Source organism: Scyliorhinus canicula, chromosome 4 (genome assembly GCF_902713615.1).
Source record: "Scyliorhinus canicula chromosome 4, sScyCan1.1, whole genome shotgun sequence".
Classification (NCBI taxonomy): domain Eukaryota; kingdom Metazoa; phylum Chordata; class Chondrichthyes; order Carcharhiniformes; family Scyliorhinidae; genus Scyliorhinus; species Scyliorhinus canicula.
The window spans coordinates 191,642,401-191,665,837 of record NC_052149.1 but is presented as its reverse complement, the minus strand read 5'-3'; the positions used below and the strand labels follow the sequence as shown (position 1 = coordinate 191,665,837).

The window sequence follows — 23,437 nt, the reverse complement described above, 5'->3', positions numbered from 1 at the left end:
GTGGCAAGTAACATTTGAACCAGGCAGTGACCATCTCCAACAAGAGAAAATCTAAGCACCTCTCAATAATATTCAATAACCATTGTCAAATTCTTTGTTGTTAACATCCTGTGGGTTACCATTGACCAGAAACTTAACTGGGCCAGTCATATGAATATTGTGGCTACAAAGGTCAGATTTGGTATTCTGCATTGAGGCTTTCACCTCCTGCCTCCCAAACCCTTTTCACCTTCTACAAGGTAAAAGTTGGGAGTGTGATGGAATATTTTCTACTTGCTTGAATGAGTGCAACCTGCTTGAATAGCACCCATTCACCACCTTAAATATAGACTCCCTCCACCGCTGGTGTACAGTGGCAGCAGTGTGTACCACCTATGCGATGCAATCTAACCACTCCTCAAGGCTTCTTCAGCAGCACCTCCCAAATCTGTCACCTCTGGGTGGCACTGTGGCGCAGTGGTGAGCATTGCTGACTCACGGTGCCAAGGACTCGGGTTCAGTCCCGGCCCTGGGTCACTGTCCATGTGGAGATTGCATATTCTCCCCATGTCTGCATGGGTCTTACTCCCACAGCCTAAAGATGTGTAGGGCAGGTGAATTGAACACGCTAAATTACCCCTTAATTGGAAAAAAACCGAATTGGGCACTTTAAATTAATAAAAACTGTGACCTCTACCAACTAGAAGGACAAGGGGATGAGGTGCATGGGAACACCACCACCTGCAATCTCCTCTAAGTCACACACAATCAAAGTATATTGTCACCGGGTTAAAATTCTCTCTACAGGATTGTGGAAACATGAATACCATGCGGACTGTAGCAATTCAAGACGTTGGTTAACCACCAATTTTTCAAGGGCAACTCGGGATGCACAATAAATGCTGACCTTGCTGGAAACATCTATAATCTTATATTTAAAAACAATTTTTCCCCAGCCACAGAACTGAACCAGACTGTTCGCAACCTTGGCATTCTATTTGACCCTGAGCTGGAATTCCAACCCTTTATTTTTGTCATCATGGAGACGGGTTACATCCACTTTTATATTTTACCTGTATCCACCCTTGCTAAATCTGCTGCTTGTGATGAATGTAGACTTGTCAGATATATTTTAATATATCTATTTGGTGCAGTAAGGGTTAAAAGCCTGGGTTTGTGTGTGTATACCTGCTGCAGTAATGATTTAGAAATCCTGGTTAGCAAGACAACCAGGTTTTTTGGAGCCACAGAAGCAATTAAAGCATCGCAAAAGCTTGGGGTAATGGATTTTTATTTATATTAAGAGGGTTTCCAGCAAAGTAATTAATTAGAGACCTTGGGCTGGATTCTCCGCATCCATTTTCTGTCAGTGCGCTTTCGACGAAACGGAGGATCCCGCCGATGGAGAATCCAGCCCATTGTGTTCAGTTTAGTAAGATGGTGTAATTAATGGGAGAGCCAAGGGCTGAAGCAGTCAAGTGTTGAGGTTCAGAGTTCGTCTGTGGATGGAAGGCAAGCTGAGAAGTAGTTTGTGAAGAAATACGGCCAGAGATTCTGCATTGTTCTGACAGCGTTCAGGCTTATTCTTTCAAACGGTCTCAAAGACATCTCACAGCAAGTATTCCTGTATTTAAAAGTGGATTGGGATCTGAGATGGTTTTGATGTTTGAGTGGAAATAAAGGTTGTAGTTAGGGCGGCACGGTGGTGCAGTGGTTAGCACTGCTGCCTACGCTGCTGAGGACCCAGCTTCGATCCCAACCCCGTGTCACTGTGTGGAGTTTGCACATTCTCCCCTTGTCTGCGTGGGTCTCAGCCCCACAACCCAAAGATGTGCAGGTTAGGTGGATTGGCCACACTAAATTGCCCCTTAATTGGAAATATTTGGGTACTCTAAATTTATAAGAAATAAAGATAGCAGTAAATGGTTATTATGTCACCTTATTGATTAGCATTGTTTAAGGGGCAATTGTAATCTATTTTCTTGTGTTAAAGATATTTTATTACTGATTTTTTAAGCCTATCGCACATTCTCCCTGTGTTTGCATGGGTTTCGCCCCCACAACCCAAAAATGTGCAAGCTAGGTGCATTGGCCATGCTAAATTGGCCCTTAATTGGAAAAAATGAATTGGGTACTCTAAATTTATAAAACAAAAGGTTTGAGATGAAGCCGGACCCTATGGTGGTAATCTTTGGGTTGTTGCAGGTGCAGGAAGGGGGCCGATAACATGGCCTTCGCCTCTCTGATTAACCAGCGACGGAAACTTTTGAATTGGAGGTCGGCTACACCACCGGTGTTGTGGCATGGTTGGGAGACTTGTACGAGTTTCTCAGGTTGGAGAAAATCAAATTTGCTCTAAGCAAATTTGACCCGGAGGTGGGCTTTGAGGTACGGTGGAGGCTGTTCATTACTTTATTTGAGGAGCTGTTTGTTGTGGGGTGGGGGGAGTATATGGGGGGGAAATTTCCAAACTGTATAATGTGTTGTATGTGAAGATTGTATTACTATGTTGAATATGTTTGGAATATACTACCTTTTTAAAAAAAAGTTATGCAGAACAAAAGGAAGAGTAGATCGGAAGGCGATTTGTTCCCTGCAAAGTTGCCTTTGGTATATATTCTGGGGTAGAAGCTTTTCCTGAATTCATATCACTCTGCATTTCAATTCAAGCGGAATGCATTCTTTGTGGTATCCATGTTCACAATGCCATGATGGTGTTGAGGTTAAGTGCTGCAGGTAGCCACTTTTCAGTAAAAGCTTGAGTGCCAATGAAATGTAATTTTCTGATCAAGATCACATTATTCTGTGACACTGCAACGTGGGGTGGTATTGTACTTAGTGACATGCACTATGTTTGTAATGAATTCACATTTGTAAATTGTCATGAAGATTAGAGGCTGAGGTGTATCGTGCTGCGCCACCTATTGTTCTATGAAAACCCTGAACGATACCATAATTCTTTGCTACCATATTTGGGGGCATTTGTTCTAATGCTATAAAATATTGTTTACTAAGCAGTTGCTATCCATCTAATGTAGACTTGATACATCATTATTAAAGATATTTTGGGTGGAATTTTGAGGGTGGTGCCACAATATCAATCATTCAGCTAACAGCCACCGAATATTTAAAGATCACTTTCAGATTTGTTATTTTGCCCTTTATTTTTAAAACTTAATAAATACTTGGGAATACTGAGGAGTTGCATGGATTAGATTCATACCTTTGATTTCATAGAACTTACAGTGCAGAAGCAGGCCATTCGGCCCATTCAGTCCGCACCAGCCCTTGGAAAGAGCACCCCAGCTAAGCACACACCTCCACCCTTTCCCCGTAACCCAGTAACCCCACCTAACCATTTTGGACACTAAGGGCAATTCAGCATAGTCAATCCACCTAATCTAACTGTCATAATATATACCAATATATCATGGTGCAGACACACACTGATGGACACACACAGGGACCAATCAACATGTACAAACCCTGCAGCCAATCACCAGTTAGAATACACACACTAAGGTCCCAGGTTCGATCCCGGCTCTGGGTCACTGTCCGTGTGGAGTTTGCACATTCTCCCCGTGTCTGCGTGGGTTTCGCCCCCACAACCCAAAAATGTGCAGAGTAGGTGGATTGGCCACGCTAAATTGCCCCTTAATTGGAAAAAATAATTGGGTAATCTAAAATTTATTAAAAAAAAGAATACACACACTATGAAGGCAGAGGGCACCATGGTTCCCACTCATTCTGGGTGCTGCCTCTGAGTGTAACAGGAACTTATTCAGCCCGGCACGGACTCACAACATGTGCTGAGAGAATCAACTGGTTTGGACAAGGCTTAGGTCTCTAGTTCAAGTTAGCATTATTTAGACCCACAGTCATCGTGTGTTAGTTAGTTAGAAGTAGTTAATAAAATTGAGTTGAACCTTCATCTGTGTTGGAAGTATCTGTTCATCTCTCAAGCTGACACAAGCCAACACATCACTAACCTGTAAGAAGTCTTACAACACCAGGTTAAAGTCCAACAGGTTTGTTTCAAACACGAGCTTTCGGAGCACGGCTCCTTCTTCAGGTGAGGCCATGAAGGAGCCGTGCTCCGAAAGCTCGTGTTTGAAACAAACCTGTTGGACTTTAACCTGGTGTTGTAAGACTTCTTACTGTGCTCACCCCAGTCCAACGCCGGCATCTCCACATCATCACTAACCTGCACATCTTTGGTGCTGATAGCTCAGTTCTTTGGGGAAATGGTGATGTTATTGTGGTAAAAGCAAATTACTGCGGATGCTAGAATCTGAAACAAAAACAGAAAATGCTGGACAATTTCAGCTGGTCTGACAGCATCTGTTGAGGGAGAAGGGAGCTGACGTTTCAAGTCTGGATGACTCTTTGTCAAAAGCTATCGTGGAGCTGGGGTTGAAATTGGAGTTTGCCATGCGAGAGATTATTGTGTAGGGTGAGGTTGAAGTGGAGGTTTAAACAAGGGCAGAAGGCAAAGTAGGAAAAAGACTATAGCTTGGAAGAAACAAATTGTAACGGGGAACCACCCTCCAGCTTCTCCAAACAGGCTCAGTGTAGAACCCTGCAACTCAACCCTGTAAAAATCTGCTATGTCACATGATGCAGCCAAATGGGATTGACAGAGCGGGCTCACGGGAAGCAATGGCCAACAGCAACCTGACTCATCCGCCTGCCAGGAACTCTGTTTCTCCCTCCACAGATGCTGGCCAGACCTGCTGCGTTTTAACCCCCCCCCCCCCCCCCAATGCATTTTCTATTTTTATTTCAGATTTCCAGCATCCGCAGAATCTGCTTTTATGTTGTGATTTCTTATTTAAAAACAGGTCAAAAGCATATGGGGAACAGGCAGGAAGGTGGATGTGAGACCAGGAAGAGGCCATGCTCTGATTGAATGGCGGAGCAGGTCCCGAAGGGTTGGATTGCCTACTTCTGCTCCTGATTCTTGTGTTCCTATGTGATAAAGTGATTAAGCCCTTTCCTCTGGGCCTCAGAAAGGGGTGCACCACCTTAAATACCTTAATATTGTTGTTTGGTGTTTGGGGGGGGGGGGGGGGTGTGATGGTAAATGTAAGCAGCCTTAACTGTAAAATAACACATTTGCAATGAACAATAAAAATGTTTCCGCCCGGTTTCGAACCGGGGACCTTTCGCGTGTGAGGCGAACGTGATAACCACTACACTACGGAAACTGTGATGGCCAAGTCTGCGCTGACAGCTCCTTTGTTAAGTACCTTAGTCACATTCCAGTCGCGCTTTTGCATCAGTTTCTTTTTGGCTTCAACTCATTAATGATTTAGAATCGAGGGTTGACGGTGTAGGTTATTTGTCAGAATTCTATCCAAAATATTGAAGGGGATTCAGGGCTGAAAAGACTTTTCCCTGAATATTGAGATTTTTATTCATGTGCTCTCCACGGCCTCTTCTCCCCCCAAAAAACTCATCAAACATATTTTGGCGTTTTATTGTTAAAAACATCATTTATGATCTCCGCCTCCCGCACGCCGCTTCAGGGTATTTTAAAAAAAATAACGAAATCCTCCATAAATTGTAGGTGGACTTGTGATTTACCTCGCCGCTCTATTCGACTGTATTTGAAACGTTTCCAATTGAATTGGTGCGAAAAAGGCAAAAGTTATAAAATTTAAATTGTTCTCCCCCCACAAGAAAACAAAACTGTTTCCGCCCGGTTTCGAACCGGGGACCTTTCGCGTGTTAGGCGAACGTGATAACCACTACACTACGGAAACCTGGCTGCCGACAGCTCTCCGGCAACCTCACTTCAAGTGGACAGACATCCGGGAAACCTCTGAGTTGGCTTTGCACCTGTGACCCGGATGCACGACTGGCGCGAACCGCGTCTCATCCCAACGGCCGCAGGGCGATGGCGCTCGAGGGCCCGGCGTTGGGAGCGAGACTCTGTTTCCAGCAGCCTCATGATTTCACCCCGTTCTCCGCTTTCTCTCCCCAATTCTATTCCCAAGAAACGTTTCCTCTGCCTGTTGTTTTAAACGGTGAGCTTTCGCGCAATAATATGTCTCAGCTCAGTTAAGTTAAACACCTCTCAAATAATATCGTGCGATGTTGTGGCCTCTTTTTTAACTGATCTCCTGTGGCTTATTCATTTTGAACATGTTCATGTTTGTAACAATACATTGTTCACACGATGTAGGAAAAATTGAAAATTATAACCCAGATAAATATTAATTGGATATTTTGATTTATTCAAATCTTGTCAAGAATATATGACAATATTATTTAGCTGAGAACACAATTCTTCAGGTAATATTATTAGCAATTGCTTCTGATCCAGTGTAAACAGGAAACTTTATAATTATTTACTATGTGTACTGTGGGATTTTATATTGGTTGTTCATGTATGACCGCATTCAAAATTTCAAATGATTAATCAATTTTTAGGCAAAGTGATCCCATTTCAGGCTAGACCAGTTCTTAACATACAAACATACAGGCTTATACAAGACTAGAGCTTTAAAAACGTCTTCCTTCACTGAGGAGAAAGAGCCTAGAGGTCTTTCTGTGGGGTGCTCAAGAAAATGCTTATTTTGAGGGCATGTGGGTACCCTCCTAATAGAGTTACTGAGTAGCAGGTTGGCTGATTGTGTGACTGTTATCTCCTCTGTATCACTCATGGAAGCAAATGAGAAACGGTTCCCCAGACCGAGGAAGAGTGCCTATGTAGGGAAAGCTAGTGTCAAGTCAAATTTAGGCTGTACCATGTATGCATACATCAAGGACACAGCCAGAGTCGACTGTCACAACTATAATGTGCAGTAGGCAATATCCTGACCCTCAACTCTCACTTTCCAAATATCCTAAATATATGAATGAAGTCATACCTTTTAGCTCCTTTCACTGACATAACATAGAACAGTACAGCACAGAACAGGCCCTTCGGCCCTCGATGTTGTGCCGAGCATTGTCCAAAAACAAGATCAAGCTATCCCACTCCCTGTCATTCTGGTGTGCTCCATGTGCCTACCCAATAACCGCTTGAAAGTTCCTAAAGTGTCCGAGTCCACTATTACAGCAGGCAGTCCATTCCACACCCTAACCACTCTTGAGTAACGAACCTACCTCGGACATCCCTCCTATATCTCCCACCCTGAACCTTATAGTTATGCCCCCTTGTAACAGCTAAATCCACCCGAGGAAATAGTCTCTGAACCTAGCATGTTTTCTCACCAACTCACTACATGACTCCAAGAAAGAATTACTTCTATATGTCCAGCTCTGCCTTTCATATGAGATGAACCACAGTCTGTTGGTTAGGGCATTCCTTGTTCTTTTTTTTTAAATTTAGAGTACCCAATTATTTTTCCAATTAAGGGGCAATTTAGCGTGGCCAGTCCACCTACCCTGCACATCTTTGGGTTGTGGGGGTGAAACCCACGCAGACACGGGGAGAATGTTCAAACTCCACACCGACAGTGACCCAGGACCGGGATTCGAACCCAGGTCGTCAGCGCCGTAGGCAGCAATGCTAACCACTGGGCATTCCTTGTTCTTAAATGTCTCGTTAGTCTCTGTTCAAAGGAAAAGACAGCATCTAAACATTAGCAGAGAGCTGGTGCTAACAGAGGATAAGGCCCTCTAAATTTGTTTTTAATTTTTCAAATTTAGGGTTATTTTTCTTCCCCAATTAAGGGGCAATTTAGTGCGGCCAATCCACCTAACCTGCACATCTTTTGGGTAGTGGGGGCAACACCCATGCAGACACGGGGAGAATGTGCAAACTTCACACAGTGAAGTCTGAAGACCGTAGAGCATAATCCTATGTGATTTGTTGAGACATTGGAAACATGACTTTAAAATACTAATTTCCTGCTTTATTAGAATTAAAATCTTTTTCAATGATCACTCACTAACGAGTATGATTGTACAACTAAAAAGTTCTGTTATGGTCAGGGTTCAGTGGGTCCTTGATGAGCCCAATCCTATAGCTGCATTTTTGACTGCACACTTGGCAGGAGTTTTCGGTAGTGGGATTGGTCTTTGGACTCTAGATCACTGGTATTCCTTGCTCTGACATCCTAAACACATGGCCAATCCAGTGGGGTTGGTCGAGATGACCATGATCTCGAAGCTGGTTTCCTTGGCTCCTTCAAGGACACAAATGTTAGTACACCTGTCTTCCCAGCTGATGCGGAGAATTCATCTCACACAGCGTTGATGGTACCTCTCCAAGACCTTTGTAGCGTCTGTACGTAGTCCAGGTTTCTGAGTCATTTAGAAGAGTTGAGAGGACGACTGCCTTGTACACAAGGATCTTGGTGTCAGCACGAATATCGCGGTTGTCAAAGACTCTCGTTCTTAGGCATCCGAAGGAGGTGCTCACAGATTGGATTCAAATAAATTATATATTAATAAAAAGAGAAGTGCCTCATCGGAGAGTATGGGGTTCTGGATAGATGTTAATAGCCTACACAGCAAGATGTAGCCCTTGTCACCCAACAGCGAACCATTCATTCTGTCAGCTTCTTTTGAATAGCAATGCCATGTAGACTATCACAAGGTGAAAGCATCATACCTTCCGCTGGTCTACCAACTGCATTTTGTTTTCTTTTTTTAAACATATATTTAGAGTATCCAATTATTTTTTTCCAATTAAGGGGCAATTTAGCGTGGCCAATCCACCTAACCTGCACATCTTTGGGTTGTGGGGGTGAAACCCACGCAGACACGGGGAGAATGTGCAAACTCAACACAGACAGTGACCCAGGGCCGGGATCGAACCCGGGTCCTCAGCACTGTCGGCAGCAGTGCTAACCACTGCACCACCTTGCTATCCTACCAACTGCATTTTTGAGTTGTAATGTGAGATTACCTGGATATTTATCAAATGGAATTATTAATGCAAGTTATTATTGTGCTTGTTGTCTGAGACATTCACTTGGATACAGTGATGTTAATTATTCTCATAAGCTATCTCAGCATCTTACATCCAGGTATTGGTCCATGCTGAGCATAACTATCACTGGGGTATAATACTTGTGATCTGAACTGGATATTATTCCGTTCACACAAGTCCCCAGTTCAATACAGTTCTCCAATTTTCCAAAGATGGGCGAAATATTTGCTGCACGTAGGTGATATATTATTAAGCTGCTTTATTTTACAGATAAGAAGTGAATGTACAGAGTACCAATGAAAGCAACTTCTGTTTCACTACTGTCTTTGAAAACTGGAAAATAATAATTTACCGCACACCCCTTTTTGGCTGTATCTTGTGTCCAGACCAATTCCTGCATTTTGATTTCCAGCTGTAGACCCCAGTCCTACAACTCACAATCTTTTGTTTAAAACATAGCTGCCTGAGCCAAATGGCAGACTCTGATGTGGACTTCCTCTGGTCAGTGACGCACCAGTTGGCCTGCCAATGAAACTGGCTTCCACTTATTTCCCCATGTGTGAGTTTAAAGAGAACATGTTGGATGTTTTCAATATGATTGGGTGTTATTTTAACTAATGATTGGGATTACACAATTGATTTTTATATTTGCATCAGTTGTGGCACTCCACAAACCCACCTGTTTAGTTGTAATATGTTATTGGTAGGTTCAGCCATGTGGCTTTTGCGTAAACTATTGAGAATTCACTTTGCTTTAAAACATAACATTTATACATAACTCAATATAAAAGTTCTTCCTGTGAAGTAAAAAGGATTTTTTAAATTCTGAAGCATATCATGAACCTTTTGCAGTTCCTATATGCTGAAGAATAATGTTTATGGCTTAGATAGGTGTCATCAATTGGGTGTGTATTTTTGATCCAGTTACTTGTAGGGATGCTGCATGTTCTCAAGTTGGTGTCTCCTTTGGGGAAAGTGACATGTGTCGTCCTGGCTAACAAGATCGCAGTGATCAGCTGTCCTAGCCCGTGATGCCCAAATCTTGCGAAAGAATACATTTTTTAAAATTACCAGGTGGCAAAAAAGTTCAATACTTTGGTGATTTGGACAATGAGTAAGGATTTCCTCCAAAGCTTGTGGTCAAATAGTCAGTCAACTTGACTGCACCCTGCTGAATCGTAGATGGAAAAAGCATGTGTCTTCCAACAAGCGAATAACTGCTGGGCCACTTCTCAGTGGGCACCAGATCTCTGAGGAATCAACACAGCTGCTCTCCGCCACCCCCTGCAAGAATTCCTTTTCCTTTCAATCCAGTTTATGAGGTTTGTTCTTGCAGCTGTAGAATCAAATGGTGGCAGCAAGAGCACTGTTGTTGGAGATGTGTACCCAGAGAACAGTGAACTGCAGAAAACAGCAAAGAAAAAAATTATATACAAGCGAAAAACAGTAGTCAAAAAATGTAATTCTCACAAATCTGACAAACCTCAGTATGGCGCACCTCTGAAGTGGTAAAGTTGTTTTTAAGGTTGCAGGTCTACCAGTGCTTGACTTATGTTGCATTTAGAATATCTCAGCCTCTAATGAACCCAGTGCACGAGAGTAGCATGGCCTTCAAAGTAGGGGAATATTTTCCCATGTAGAATTCGGAATTCAAGGGGCAGCATGGTGGCGTAGTGGTTAGCATTTGCTGCTTCATGGCTGAGGGCTCGGGTTCGATCCAGGCCCCGGGTCACTGTCCATGTTGAGTTTGTACATTCTCCCCGAGCCTGCGTGGGTCTCACCCCGAAAACCCAAAATAATTGGCCATGCTAAATTGTCCCTTAATTAGGAAAAAAAAAGAATTGGGTACTCTAAATTTAGTTTTAAAAAAGGATTTGGAGTTCAGTTCCCATTGCACTGAAACTGACCTCAATTTGGTGGATTTTGTTTGGCACCAAATAGGGACCACTCGCTGGACCCTACATTAGGGCATGGCCCTATGTCTGGAAAACGTCTGGGCTGTGCAATAATGTAAAGTGCTGGGACCCAGAAAACCATTTAGTTAACCTAAACCTACCTAAAAACATATTGTAAACATGCTTGGTATAATGACTTCTTCCTCTATACATAGCATGTTTGCTTGTTATTACAGCTGTTTGTTCTCACTATGTGCTTCAGAATCAAGTCTTTTAGAAAGTTTCCACAATATGATGTGGTGAGTTTTGATGGAACAACTGGCTTTTGACCGTGACTGTCTTTGTTTTGCAAATGTCATTAGTAAACAGGCACCATGCTGACCTGCTGAATGGAACTGTCGGCCAAATTCAATAAAGACAACAAAAGCTAAGGAAATTAAACCGTTTGGATTTCCTATTCATGTAATTGATTGTTTATCACACTTCTTACAATGTCGGAACAGCAATGCAAATCTTGCTAATATTTCCCCAAGCATTTTGATATCCAGTAAATTGTTGCACTTGTAAAGCTGCCATCAATATGATAAATAAGATTCAAAAAAGATAAAGTAAAAATAAAATTGAGATATGGAATCTCCTATCTTCTTAGGATTCTACCGGGATAGCTAGTATTTCCTGTTTTCCAACATTCAAGAAAATCGGTAGGACTTTTAAAATGTTATTGATATTTATAAATGTAACAAGTGAAATAAAATAATGACTATAATATATAAATAAGCTGGCAGAATTGATTTTAACATAAAATTTAACAGGGGTAATTAATCGTTGTAAAATAAATGATCTTGCCTCTGCTGGAAGAGATGAAATATACTGATGTATATTTCCATAGTATGACAACACTGAAGCCATCTTTCTTTGTGTGAGTGTAGGCAGTGACTGTTGGTAAGCTGTCTGTCTGTAGGGACCAGTCTCACATCCATGCGTTCTTGTTTTCTGGATAGTGATCAGGAGTCAAAATCATTGCTGTTCCCTAAAAAATGGAAACAACGTCTTACACTATCCCATCTGGCGTTATTGGATTGCATTGGTTCAATGAAAAGGCCCATTATCACCTTAGGGCAACAAGGGCTGGACAATACGTTTAGTCTTACCAGTCATCCCTTCATACCAGAACAAATCAAAAATGTCCCATGAGGTTAAATCATGGAATCGTGGTTTGGTAGTTTTAAAATAGAATAAGGTCTTTGTATTGTGTTTTGCTTTTACAGGGTTTCAATATACAATCACAATTTATTACTTTGACTGATTTTCCTGACAAAAATTAATTGATATACTGAGTTACACCGCAGACTTAGATAAATGAGTTGATTTATTTTATCGGAAAACGAGTATCATCACTCATCTATATGTTATGTTTGTGTCTCAGAGCCCAATCCTTCCATGGTTTACACTGCAGGGATCTTTAGTCTAAATCATACGACCATCTAGCTTGCAATAAGTCCTGGTGATCGGCCCATTTCCACCAGGAGCTCCACTGCAGGGAGTTTAAATATGACCCTTCCCACTGCCACTCTCTGCTCACTGTTAGTCCCAGTTCATTTGTATGTCATGATTCACACCACAGGGAGCCTAACTACAGATTCCCACTATCATTGTTGGTCTGCACAAGCTGCAGCCTTGTTTATACTCACAATAAAAGATTGGATTAGATCTAACATTTGTGCATCTTTAACCTCCAACTGGCAATTGTAACACATTTTATGCTCTGAATCAATCCTAAACTCAAGTAAACTGACATCTTGGTAGGATTCACACAGGGAGAAATACAGAGGCAGTGGAATATAAATTTGCAGCCTTAGTTCTTTTTCCTCATTCTTGCATTCCACCCCCTCGGTCTATTTGTTCTGCCGGCTGCTTTCCAGTTTTTCATATGTGACATTCACACAAACACTTTACAGCAAGTGTCATTGGACAGAAAACGGGACAAGAAGTTCAGCTAATTTCTGCCGATATTACCCCAGGGACACTGAAGTTAAATGTAATACCCCAACTGGAATAATCTAATTCAGCACATGCCAGCACATAAATCGAGAGTGAGACGTGATCTGCATGGACTAAAAACAGAAAATGCTTGCAAAACTCAGCAGGTCCGAGTAGCATTTGTGGAGAGAGAAACAGAATTAATATTTCCAGTCTGTATGACCCTTCTGAAGAATCAGCATGAACAGCATTTTCTGTTTTTATTTCAGATTTCCATCATCCTTTTACTTTAGTATGTATGTATGTATTTTACTCTGTATGAATTTGATTCGACCAGTGATGCCTTTATCTGTTAGGCCATTCAAACACTTGTAGTTGCTTAATAATGCATACAGACCCTGAACTCTGCAATAATAAAAGCTTCAATTACAAACAAATCGACTTGTGTTCATTTATCATCTTTCCTGACCTCAAGATCTGCCAAAGCACTTCACAGCCAATGAAGTAATTCAGAGGCAGATGAGTACTTGATCTAATGCTTCATGTTTGGCAGTGTAATACATCCTCAATATTACAGTAACAGGTTGGCCTAAATTTTAAGTACATATGAGACTTAAACCCACAACCTACTGATTTAGTAATGGACGACATAACAACACAGTGGTTAGCACTACTGCCTCAGCGTCGGGGGCCCAGATTCAATTCTGGCCTTGGGTGACTGTGTGGAGTTTGTAGGTTCTTCCCGTTTCTGCGTGGGTTTTCTCCGAGTGTTCCAGTTTCCTCCCACAGTCCAAAGATGTGTGGGTTAGGTGGATTGGCCATGCTAATAGGGCCATGGCCTCTTGGTGTCCAGGGATTTGTAAGTTACGATATGGGAATAAGGGTGAACGGGGGAGTGGAGTGCTCTTTCAGAGAGTCGGTGCACTCAATGGGCCAATTGGTTTTCTGCACTGTCGAGATTTTAAGATTTATGAGATATGAGAATGTTGTCAACCGAACCAAGCCAATACACATTATATTGTCTCACCACAAAGACACTCATTCTTTCTATGATGTAGTTTTCTAGGCACAATCGGCACTCCAAAGCATTCTTTGTATGTTAATCTTGCTGATGAGCAGTGATAACCTATTCAACTTTGCAGGGCATTACAGCGGGACCTCTTCTTTTTTTATAAATTTAGAGTACCCAATTTTTTTTTCCCAATTAAAGGGCAATTTAGTCTGGTCAATCCACCTAGCCTGTACATTTTTGGGTTGTGGGGGCGAAACCCACGCAAACACGGGGAGAATGTGCAAACTCCACACGGACAGTGACCCAGAGCCAGGATCGAACCTGGGACCTCGGCACCGTGAGGCTGCAGGGCTAACCCACTGCGCCACCGTGCTACGGGACCTCATCTAACACTAAGGCCTCCCAACTCTCATGACTTTATCACAAGGGACACAAGCATAATATGAAAGCACTTATTGCATTTAAAATTAAGTAAAGAAATAGAATATAGATTGACTTATGATCAATTTTTATGGTGAAATTCACTTAATTTGACTTAATTTCTATAATTTAAAATAACAAAGTGCCAAATATGATTTTCTGACCAGAAATGTAACTGAATACAAAGAAAATAATTATTTTAGCATCCAGGGGATTAATTGCTGAAGCATGGTCACATCAATGTTATTTCTATCTACTTATGGCTTTCTGTCACTCGGCTGGTTCATATTGCTAGGGTGGAGCACCATTAATGACGTTTTATTTAAGTGACCCATTATCTGGAAACCCAACAGCACTGGAGGCCTAGTACAATTATATGAGCTTTTATAATTGATGCTCTTGCAGTTCTTGAGATACTTGGCCCTTAGCTTCCAATGTTTACACTATAAAATCTCCAGGGTGGCACAGTGGTTAACACTACTGCCTATGGCGCTGAGGACCTGGGTTTGATCCCAGCCCCGGGTAACTCTGTATATGGAGTTTACAGATCCTCCCTATGTCTGTGGGTCTCACCCCCACAACCGAAAAAAGATGTGAAGAGTAGGTAGATTGGCCATGCTAAATTGCCCCTTAATTGGAAAAAAAATTGGGTACTCTAAATTTATTTTTTTTAAAGTAAAATCTCCTACTATATCCCGCTGGTAGAATCAGAAGTCCATGAAAATTTGTGTCTACAAATCAGCTCTGAGGATAAGTGAGACAGTTTTAGAAATGTTAATCTAGGGACCCAATACACAGAGTTCACACTCCAATGATCAAAACGGCAGAACTAACAAATTTAAAAGCACATAACTTGATTTCCTTCCTTTTTTTTAAAAAATAATTTTTATTGAAAGAATTTTTTACATGAAGATATTTACCCCAACTAACTATAAAATATTACAAAATATTCCCTCTTAACAAATATCCCCCCCCGCCCGAACTCGCGCGCGCGTTGTCCCTCCCCCCTCCCCCTCCCCCAAAAACAAACAAAGCAACAATCAACATCAAACATGAACTGCGAGCAAATTTGCCCGCATCTCAACCGTTAATAACCCACCACAACCGTTGTTGCCACCCCCCCCCCCCCCCCCCCCCCACTCCCCTCCCCCCCGGGTTGCTGCTGCTGCGACCTCTGTGCCCTATCTCTGAGCCAAAAAGTCGAGGAAAGGCTGCCACCGCCTGAAGAACCCTTGTACCGACCCTCAGGGCGAATTTGACCCTTTCCAACTGAATAAAGCTTGCCATGTCATTAATCCAAGTTTCCACGCTTGGAGGCCTCGCGTCCTTCCACTGTATTAGTATCCTTCTTCGAGCAACTAGGGACGCAAAGGCCAGTACTCCGGCCTCTCTCGCCTCCTGTACCCCCGGCTCCACCCCAACCCCAAAGATCGCAAGTCCCCATCCTGGTTTGACCCTGGATCCCACCACCCTCGACACCGTCCTTGCCACCCCCTTCCAGAACTCCTCCAGTGCCGGACATGCCCAAAACATATGGACATGGTTCGCTGGACTTCCCGAACACCTGACACATCTGTCCTCACCCCCAAAGAACCGACTCATCCTTGTCCCCGTCATATGGGCTCTATGTAGCACCTTAAATTGAATGAGGCTAAGCCTCGCACACGAGGAGGAAGAATTAACCCTCTCCAGGGCATCAGCCCATGTCCCATCCTCTATCTGTTCTCCCAGCTCCCCCTCCCACTTGGCTTTCAGCTCCTCTACTGATGCCTCCTCCGCCTCCTGCATTACTTTGTAGATGTCCGATATCCTCCCCCCCCCGACCCAGACCCCCGAGAGCACCCTATCACTCGCCCCCCTACTGGGGAGCAAGGGAAACCCTTCCACCTGGCGTCTAGCAAATGTCTTCACCTGCAAATGTCTAAACATGTTTCCCGGGGGGAGCCCGAATTTCTCCTCCAGCTCTCTCAGGCTCGCAAACCTTCCATCTACAAACAGATCCTTCAGCTGCCTGATGCCCACCCTGTGCCAGCTCTGAAATCCCCCGTCCATGTTCCCCGGGATGAATCTATGGTTCCCTCTTAACGGTGCCTCCATCAGACCTCCCACTTCCCCCCTGTGTCGCCTCCACTGCCCCCAGATCTTGAGGGTGGCCGCCACCACCGAGCTCGTGGTGTACCTCGTGGGAGGGAGCGGCCATGGCGCCGTTACTAGGGCCCCCAGGCTTATGTTGCCACAGGACGCCCTCTCCATTCGTTTCCAAGCTGCCCCCTCCCCTTCCATCATCCACTTGCGCACCATCGATACATTTGCCGCCCAGTAATACCCCAAAAGATTGGGTAATGCCAGCCCTCCACTATCCCTACGCCGCTCCAAGAAGACCCTCCTCACCCTTGGGGTGCCGTGCGTCCACACGTAGCTCATGATGCTACTCGTCACCTTTTTGAAGAAGGCCCTAGGGAGGAAGATGGGCAAGCACTGAAATAAAAACAAAAACCTCGGGAGGACCGTCATTTTAACGGACTGCACTCTGCCCGCCAGCGACAGCGGCACCATGTTCCACCTTTTAAATTCCTCCTCCATCTGTTCCACCAGCCTGGAGAAGTTCAGCTTGTGGAGAGTCCCCCAGTTCCTTGCCACCTGCACCCCTAAATATCTAAAACTCTTTCCTGCTCTCTTAAACGGGAGTCTCCCGATTCCCTCTTCCTGGTCCCCTGGGTGTATCACAAATACCTCACTCTTGCCCCAGTTTAGCTTGTACCCCGAAAAGTCCCCAAATTCTGCTAGCAGTTCCATCACCTCCGGCATCCCCCCCTCTGGGTCTGCCACGTATAGCAGCAGGTCGTCCGCGTATAGCGATACCCGGTGCTCCTCCCCGCCCCTTGTCAGCCCTCTCCACCCCCCTGAGCCCCTCAGTGCCATCGCCAACGGTTCAATTGCCAGTGCGAAGAGCAGGGGGGACAAGGGGCACCCCTGTCTGGTCCCCCGGTGGAGCCCTAAATACTCCGATCTCCTACCATTCGTCACTACACTTGCCGTCGGGGCCGAATAGAGCAGCTTCACCCATTTAATAAATCCCTCCCCAAATCCAAACCGTTCCAGCGTCTCCCACAGGTACTTCCACTCCACCCTACCAAATGCTTTCTCCGCGTCCAATGCCACCACTATCTCCGCCTCACCCTCCACTGCCGGCATCATGATGACGTTTAGCAGTCTCCGCACGTTCGTATTAAGCTGCCGCCCTTTCACAAAACCCGTCTGGTCCTCGTGTATCACCCCTGGCACACAATCCTCTATCCTAGTAGCCAGGATCTTTGCCAGCAACTTGGCGTCCACATTCAGGAGCGAGATAGGCCTATATGACCCACACTGCACGGGGTCCTTGTCCCGCTTCAAGATCAGAGAGATCAGTGCCTGCGACATTGTCGGGGGCAGAGCCCCCCCCCTCCCATGCCTCGTTGAAGGCTCGTACCAGCACAGGGCCCACCAAATCCGCATATTTTTTGTAAAATTCCACCGGGAACCCGTCTGGCCCCGGCGCCTTCCCCGTCTGCATATGCCCAATCCCCTTGACTAGCTCCTCTAACCCTATCGGCGCCCCCAGCCCCTCTACCAGCTCCTCTTGGACCTTGGGGAACCTCAATTTGTTCAAGAAGCCCTCCATCCCCCCTTCCCTCGTCGGCGGCTCTGACCGATACAGCTCCTTATAGAAGTCTCTGAAGACCCCATTTACTTCTGGCCCCTTCTGCACTACGTTCCCACCCCTCTCCCTCACTCCCCCAATTTCTCTAGCCGCATCCCGCTTGCGGAGCTGATGCGCCAACATCCTACTCGCCTTCTCCCCATATTCATAAATCGCGCCCTGCGCCCTTCTCCACTGTGTCTCTGCCTTTCTGGTGGTCAACAGGTCGAACTTAGCCTGCAAACTGCGCCGTTCCCCCAACAGCCCCTCCTCTGGTGCCTCCGCATATCTCCTATCCACGTCCAAAAGCTCCCCCACCAGCCTCTCCCTCTCCTGTCTCTCCCTCCTTTCCCTATGTGCCCGTATGGAGATCAGCTCCCCCCGGATCACCGCCTTCAGGGCCTCCCAGACCATCCCCACCTGCACCTCCCCCGTGTCATTAGTGTCCAGATATCTTCCAATGCTCTTCCGGACCCTCTTACACACCTCCTCATCCGCCAGCAACCCCACATCCAGGCGCCACAGCGGACGCTGGTCTCGCGCCTCCCCCATTTCCAAATCTACCCAGTGTGGCGCATGGTCTGAGACCGCTATGGCCGAGTACTCCACTTCCCGTACTTTTGGGATCAGTCCCCTGCTCAATACAAAAAAGTCAATTCTAGAATAGACTCTGTGGACATGGGAGAAAAAGGAATACTCCCTCGCCCTCGGCCTCCCAAACCTCCAGGGATCTACCCCTCCCATCTGCTCCATAAACCCCTTTAACACTTCTGCCGCTGCCGGCCTCCTACTCGTCCTTGAACTCGATCTGTCCAGCACGGGGTCCAGCACTGTGTTGAAGTCCCCCCCCATGACCAGGCCCCCTGCCTCCAGGTCCGGAATGAGGCCCAGTAGGCGCCTCATGAAGCCAGCGTCGTCCCAATTCGGGGCATACACATTAACCATCACCACTTTCTCCCCCTGTAGCCTACCCTTCACCATGACATATCTACCCTCTTTATCCGCCACCACCTCCGCCGCCACGAACGACACCCTCTTCCCTACCAGGATCGCCACCCCCCGGTTCTTTGCGTCCAGTCCTGAGTGGAACACCTGTCCCACCCACCCCCTTCTCAGGCGGACCTGGTCCGCCACCTTCAAATGGGTCTCTTGTAGCATGGCTACATCCGCCTTCAGTCCCTTCAAATGCGAGATTACTCTCGTTCTCTTGACCGGCCCATTCAGCCCCCTCACATTCCAAGTGATCAGCCGGGTCGAAGGGCCGCCCGCCCCTCTCCCCTGCCGACTAGCCATATCCTGTCCCCTGCTCGCCCCGAGTCAGCCCTCCCCTTCTGACCCGCTCCCCATGGCGATGGCGCCCTCCCCCCACCCCTCCGGTCCTCAACTTCTCCTCCCTGGCCTTTTCAGCAGCAACCCGGTAGCCCCCCCCTTCCCCCCTCCCCCTCCCCCCCCCCCCCCCACCCCCCTCCCCCCCCAGGCTAGGACCCTTCCTAGCCGCGATGCACCCTCCATAGTACTTCCGTAAGTCAGCTGGTTTACGCTGACCCGGCTGCCCCTGCCACAATCCGACTCCTCCCGGCATGGGGGACATCCCCCCCCTTACCACCCCTCCTTGACCCCGCTCCAGCGCGGGAAAGGGAGCCATTGCTGACCACGCCCCTTCCTCCCGCCCTCCTCCCTCCTCTACCCCGTGCGCGGGAAACCAGAGGAAAGCCCGCGCTTTCGCCCTGCCACTCCCCACCCCTCCATCTTCAGTTCCACCCCCGTCCCCGATCCCACACCGATAGAAAAAAAACCCCACAAGAAACACATACCCCCGGCACTCCCCCCCCACCCTGCCCCCCCAACATAACATTATAAATAACAGGAAAAAGAAAAAAAACTGGTAGAGAGAAAAAAAAGGGTCCAAAAATACAGCCAAGTGAAAATCCAACCAAAAGAAAGCCACGTGTCCAGCTTAAAGTACCAGAGCGGCAACGACCGCCAAGTATCCCCTGGTTCTAGTTCGAGTCCAGCTTTTCTTCCTGGACAAAGGCCCACGCCTCCTCCGGGGACTCGAAATAGTGGTGCTGGTCCTTATAGGTCACCCACAAGCGCGCTGGCTGCAGCATCCCGAATCTGATTCTCTTGGCATGCAGCACCGCCTTCGTCCGGTTGAACCGGGCCCGCCGCTTTGCCACCTCCGCACTCCAGTCCTGGTAGATCCTCACCGTCGAGTTCTCCCATTTGCTGCTCCTCTCTCTCTTGGCCCACCTCAGCACCCTCTCCCGGTCACTGAATCGCTGGAACCGAACCAGCACCGCCCTCGGGGGTTCGTTTGCTCTTGGCTTCCTGGCCATTACTCTGTCGGCCTCCTCCAGTTCCAGGGGCGAAGGGACGGCCCCTGCCCCCATCAGTGAGCCCAGCATTTCTGCCACATACCTCGGGAGGTCCGACCCCTCCAGCCCTTCTGCCAGGCCCAGGATCCTCAGGTTTTTCCGCCTCATGCGGGTATCCATCTCCTCCAGTCGGTTTTGCCATTTCAGGTGGAGTGCCTCGTGCACCTCCACCTTTCCCACGAGGACCGTGGCCTCCTCCTCCCTCACAGCCATCTCCTGCTGCAGCTCCCGAATTGACGCCTCTTGGGTCGCCTGGGCTCCCATCAGCCTGGTGGTCGTCGCGTTCATCGACTCCAGCAGCTCCACTTTCAGCTCTGTGAAGAAGCGCAGGAGAACGGCCTGCTGCTCCTCCGCCCATTTCCTCCAGTCCTCGGGTGCGCCGCCGGCCGCCATTTTGGGTTTCTTCCCCCGCTTTTTTCGGGGAGCTGCTGCCGCTTTTTTTCCTGCCCCACTTCGGGTGACGACCATAAATTTTGCAGGGTTCTCCTCTGGGAACCTTCCCCCACCGGGAATCGTTGTTCCAGTGCCGTTAGGGGCCCTCCAATCGGCCCGAAAACACCTTCCTCGCAGGAGCAGCCAAACGTGCGACTTAGCTGTTCATAGCCGCAACCGGAAGTCCCCTTGATTTCCTTCCTAATGAGAATGTTAATCAGCCTTAATTTGTAATGGAAGCAGAAATTAAATGGAGTGAGGGTTGTTGGAGATCAAGGATCTTTGAGAACCAAACACTGGGTCTGTTTTTATTACCATTGGTAAACTGCAAGACTTGGTGTAGCTCCATATGACCTGTTAGAGATTAAATAAACTATTCATGACGTTTACAAACAACTGTCAAACTTTATTGGTTTATGTTTGAGAAAAGAATGCATAGTTTTTATACTGAATCTCTTGAATTTTAGGAGACTTTCTCCTGATTTACAAGACGATGTGGTTTGCATTACTTGACTTGATATCCATACATAAAGATCAAGTCCCCTCAGGGATTTCTGTTTCAATACCAATTCCAATGGTATAGGCCCAACCTGGTCAGCTTTTCATAATAGGATAAGCCCTTCATCTCAGGATTGAGTTGAGTGAACCTTCTTTGAACTGCTTCTAACGCAATTATATATTTTTTCAAATAAGGAGACTGTACAATGTACTTCAGATATGGTCTCACCAAGGCCTTGTACAATTCCAGTAAAACTTAGCTACTTTTATATTCCATTCCCCTGGCAATAAACATCAAAATTCCATTTGCCATAATTATTTGCTGTACCTGTATGCTAACTTTTTGTGATAAAATGTTTCTACCCGGTTTTGAATGCTGGGTGAATGTTATAACCACTTCAGGACAGAAACGTGCATTATACGAATTGAATATAAATTCCACCAGCTGTCCGGTGGCAACTACAGAGGAGTCTCCCCGCTGTCTGCCACAGGGAAGATCATTGCAAGGAACTCCCTCAACTGCCTCCTCCCAGTGGCAGAGGAACTCCTTACAGAGTCATGAGAGGCACTGCAAACATAACCTTCATTTTGTGACACATTCAGGAAAAGTGCAAGAAACAGCACCAACCACTATACATGTTTTTTTCGCCCTCACAAAAGCCTTTGACATGTCAACTGCAAAGACTAATAGGGTATCCTCCTCAAATTTAGCTGCCTTCAGAAATTTGTCACCACCCTCCAGCTACTCCACAATGAGATGCAAGTTGTGATCCTCACCAATGAAACCACCACAAGAATTCTCCCAATGGAACCATGGCTGATACTACAAAAGATTCTACTTTGAAAACACCTTACACTTTTAACTAGATAAAATGGAATTAAAGAAGCAAATTGCATTTAGATGATTTATCAGGATTCTCAGAAATATCTCTACTTTTCACATGCAATAATTTACTTTGAAGTGCATTACAATTGGTATGTGGTGATAAGATATAGGATGAAAGTTCTTTGTATTCTCCCGGTCCCAGGTCACTGTCTGTGTGAAGTTTGCACATTCTCCCCGTGTCTGCGTGGGTCTCACCCCTACAACCCAAAGATGTGCAGGCTAGGTGGATTGGCCATGCTAAATTGCCCCTTAATTGGAAAAAATAATTGGATACTCTAAATTATTTTAAAAAGTTAAAGGTACTCAACTGAAGTACCACATAATCCTAAGTGTGAGGTACCTGAGCATTTATTGTCCTGATGTCTTTTGAACTGTGTTTATTTTTCTGTTGAAGGAAAGTAAGCAATTCGAACACACAAGTGCTGCAATCAAAAATATCCAAAATAGCCCCCATACCTCTGGGAGTCATTTCTGATGATAGCATAACTACTTTCTGTTAGAGCAGTCATGTTTTTTTAATCTGCAAGGGTAGATCTGAAGAACCACATAAAGTCATTGAAACAGTTTTCATGATGAATTTTTGTCATTAAACCAAAAAAAATCACCATGTGTAATTTTAAAACAAATGTGCAAGTGCAAACTTGCAATTGTTTAAATGTAAATTGGATCCTAAATAAGCCACTGATATAAATGGGATAATTTCAATAGTTGGATCACATCACCTCTCAGTCAGACTTCTCCAACTAAAACAAATCCAGTGATGCCAGACTGATCTCAGGACTTCCTCTTAAGTCCAAGATTCATTCTTGTTGTTTATCTCTAAACCTTTTTCAATGCATACTGATACAAGTCTCATCTCTCTCAGCCATAGTGGTTCATGACACAATGCTGTGGATGTATTAGACCTGAATAATTTTCATGCATCAATGATAAATGTGAAATTGATTTCTAATGATTTCTTGAACTGTAAATTAATAAGAAACAGAAGCCAAGTTAAAATAAATCAAAACAAAGGTTGCGTTAAAATATTGTATTTTGTGACACATTTTTGAAATTGTGATGCTGGCAAATGTGGGAGAAAGTGGCTTATCATTAGTAAACTAGCGACAGAGTTTTTTAAAATCAATTTAGAATTGTGCATTTCCTTTACAACTTGTGAAATCAGGTATTATAGAGATGGCCTTTACATTAGAGACAGAAAAGAAAATAATGGCACTTAATTGTGAAAATGCCAAAACTCTGTGAAATTGTCACTTGAATAACAAATAATCTGTGAAATTCAGTGTCAAACCACCAGAACAGTGTGATATTTGGCATGTAATTCTGCAGGAGGGCATTTGGTGTTATCACTCTGGCTGTCATCATGATAATAATACCTATAAAATCCT

The 23,437-nt window shown here is 45.4% G+C and overlaps 2 non-coding genes across 2 annotated transcripts; both read right to left on the bottom strand.

Annotated features, from left to right (window-relative positions):
• Nucleotides 1–5,113: 5,113 nt before the first annotated feature.
• On the bottom strand, nucleotides 5,114–5,186 carry trnav-cac. Its single transcript has one exon. It is a non-coding gene; the product is annotated as a tRNA-Val (tRNA).
• Nucleotides 5,187–5,671: 485 nt separating this feature from the next.
• trnav-aac lies at nucleotides 5,672–5,744 on the bottom strand. The gene has a single exon. It is a non-coding gene; the product is annotated as a tRNA-Val (tRNA).
• Nucleotides 5,745–23,437: the final 17,693 nt, after the last annotated feature.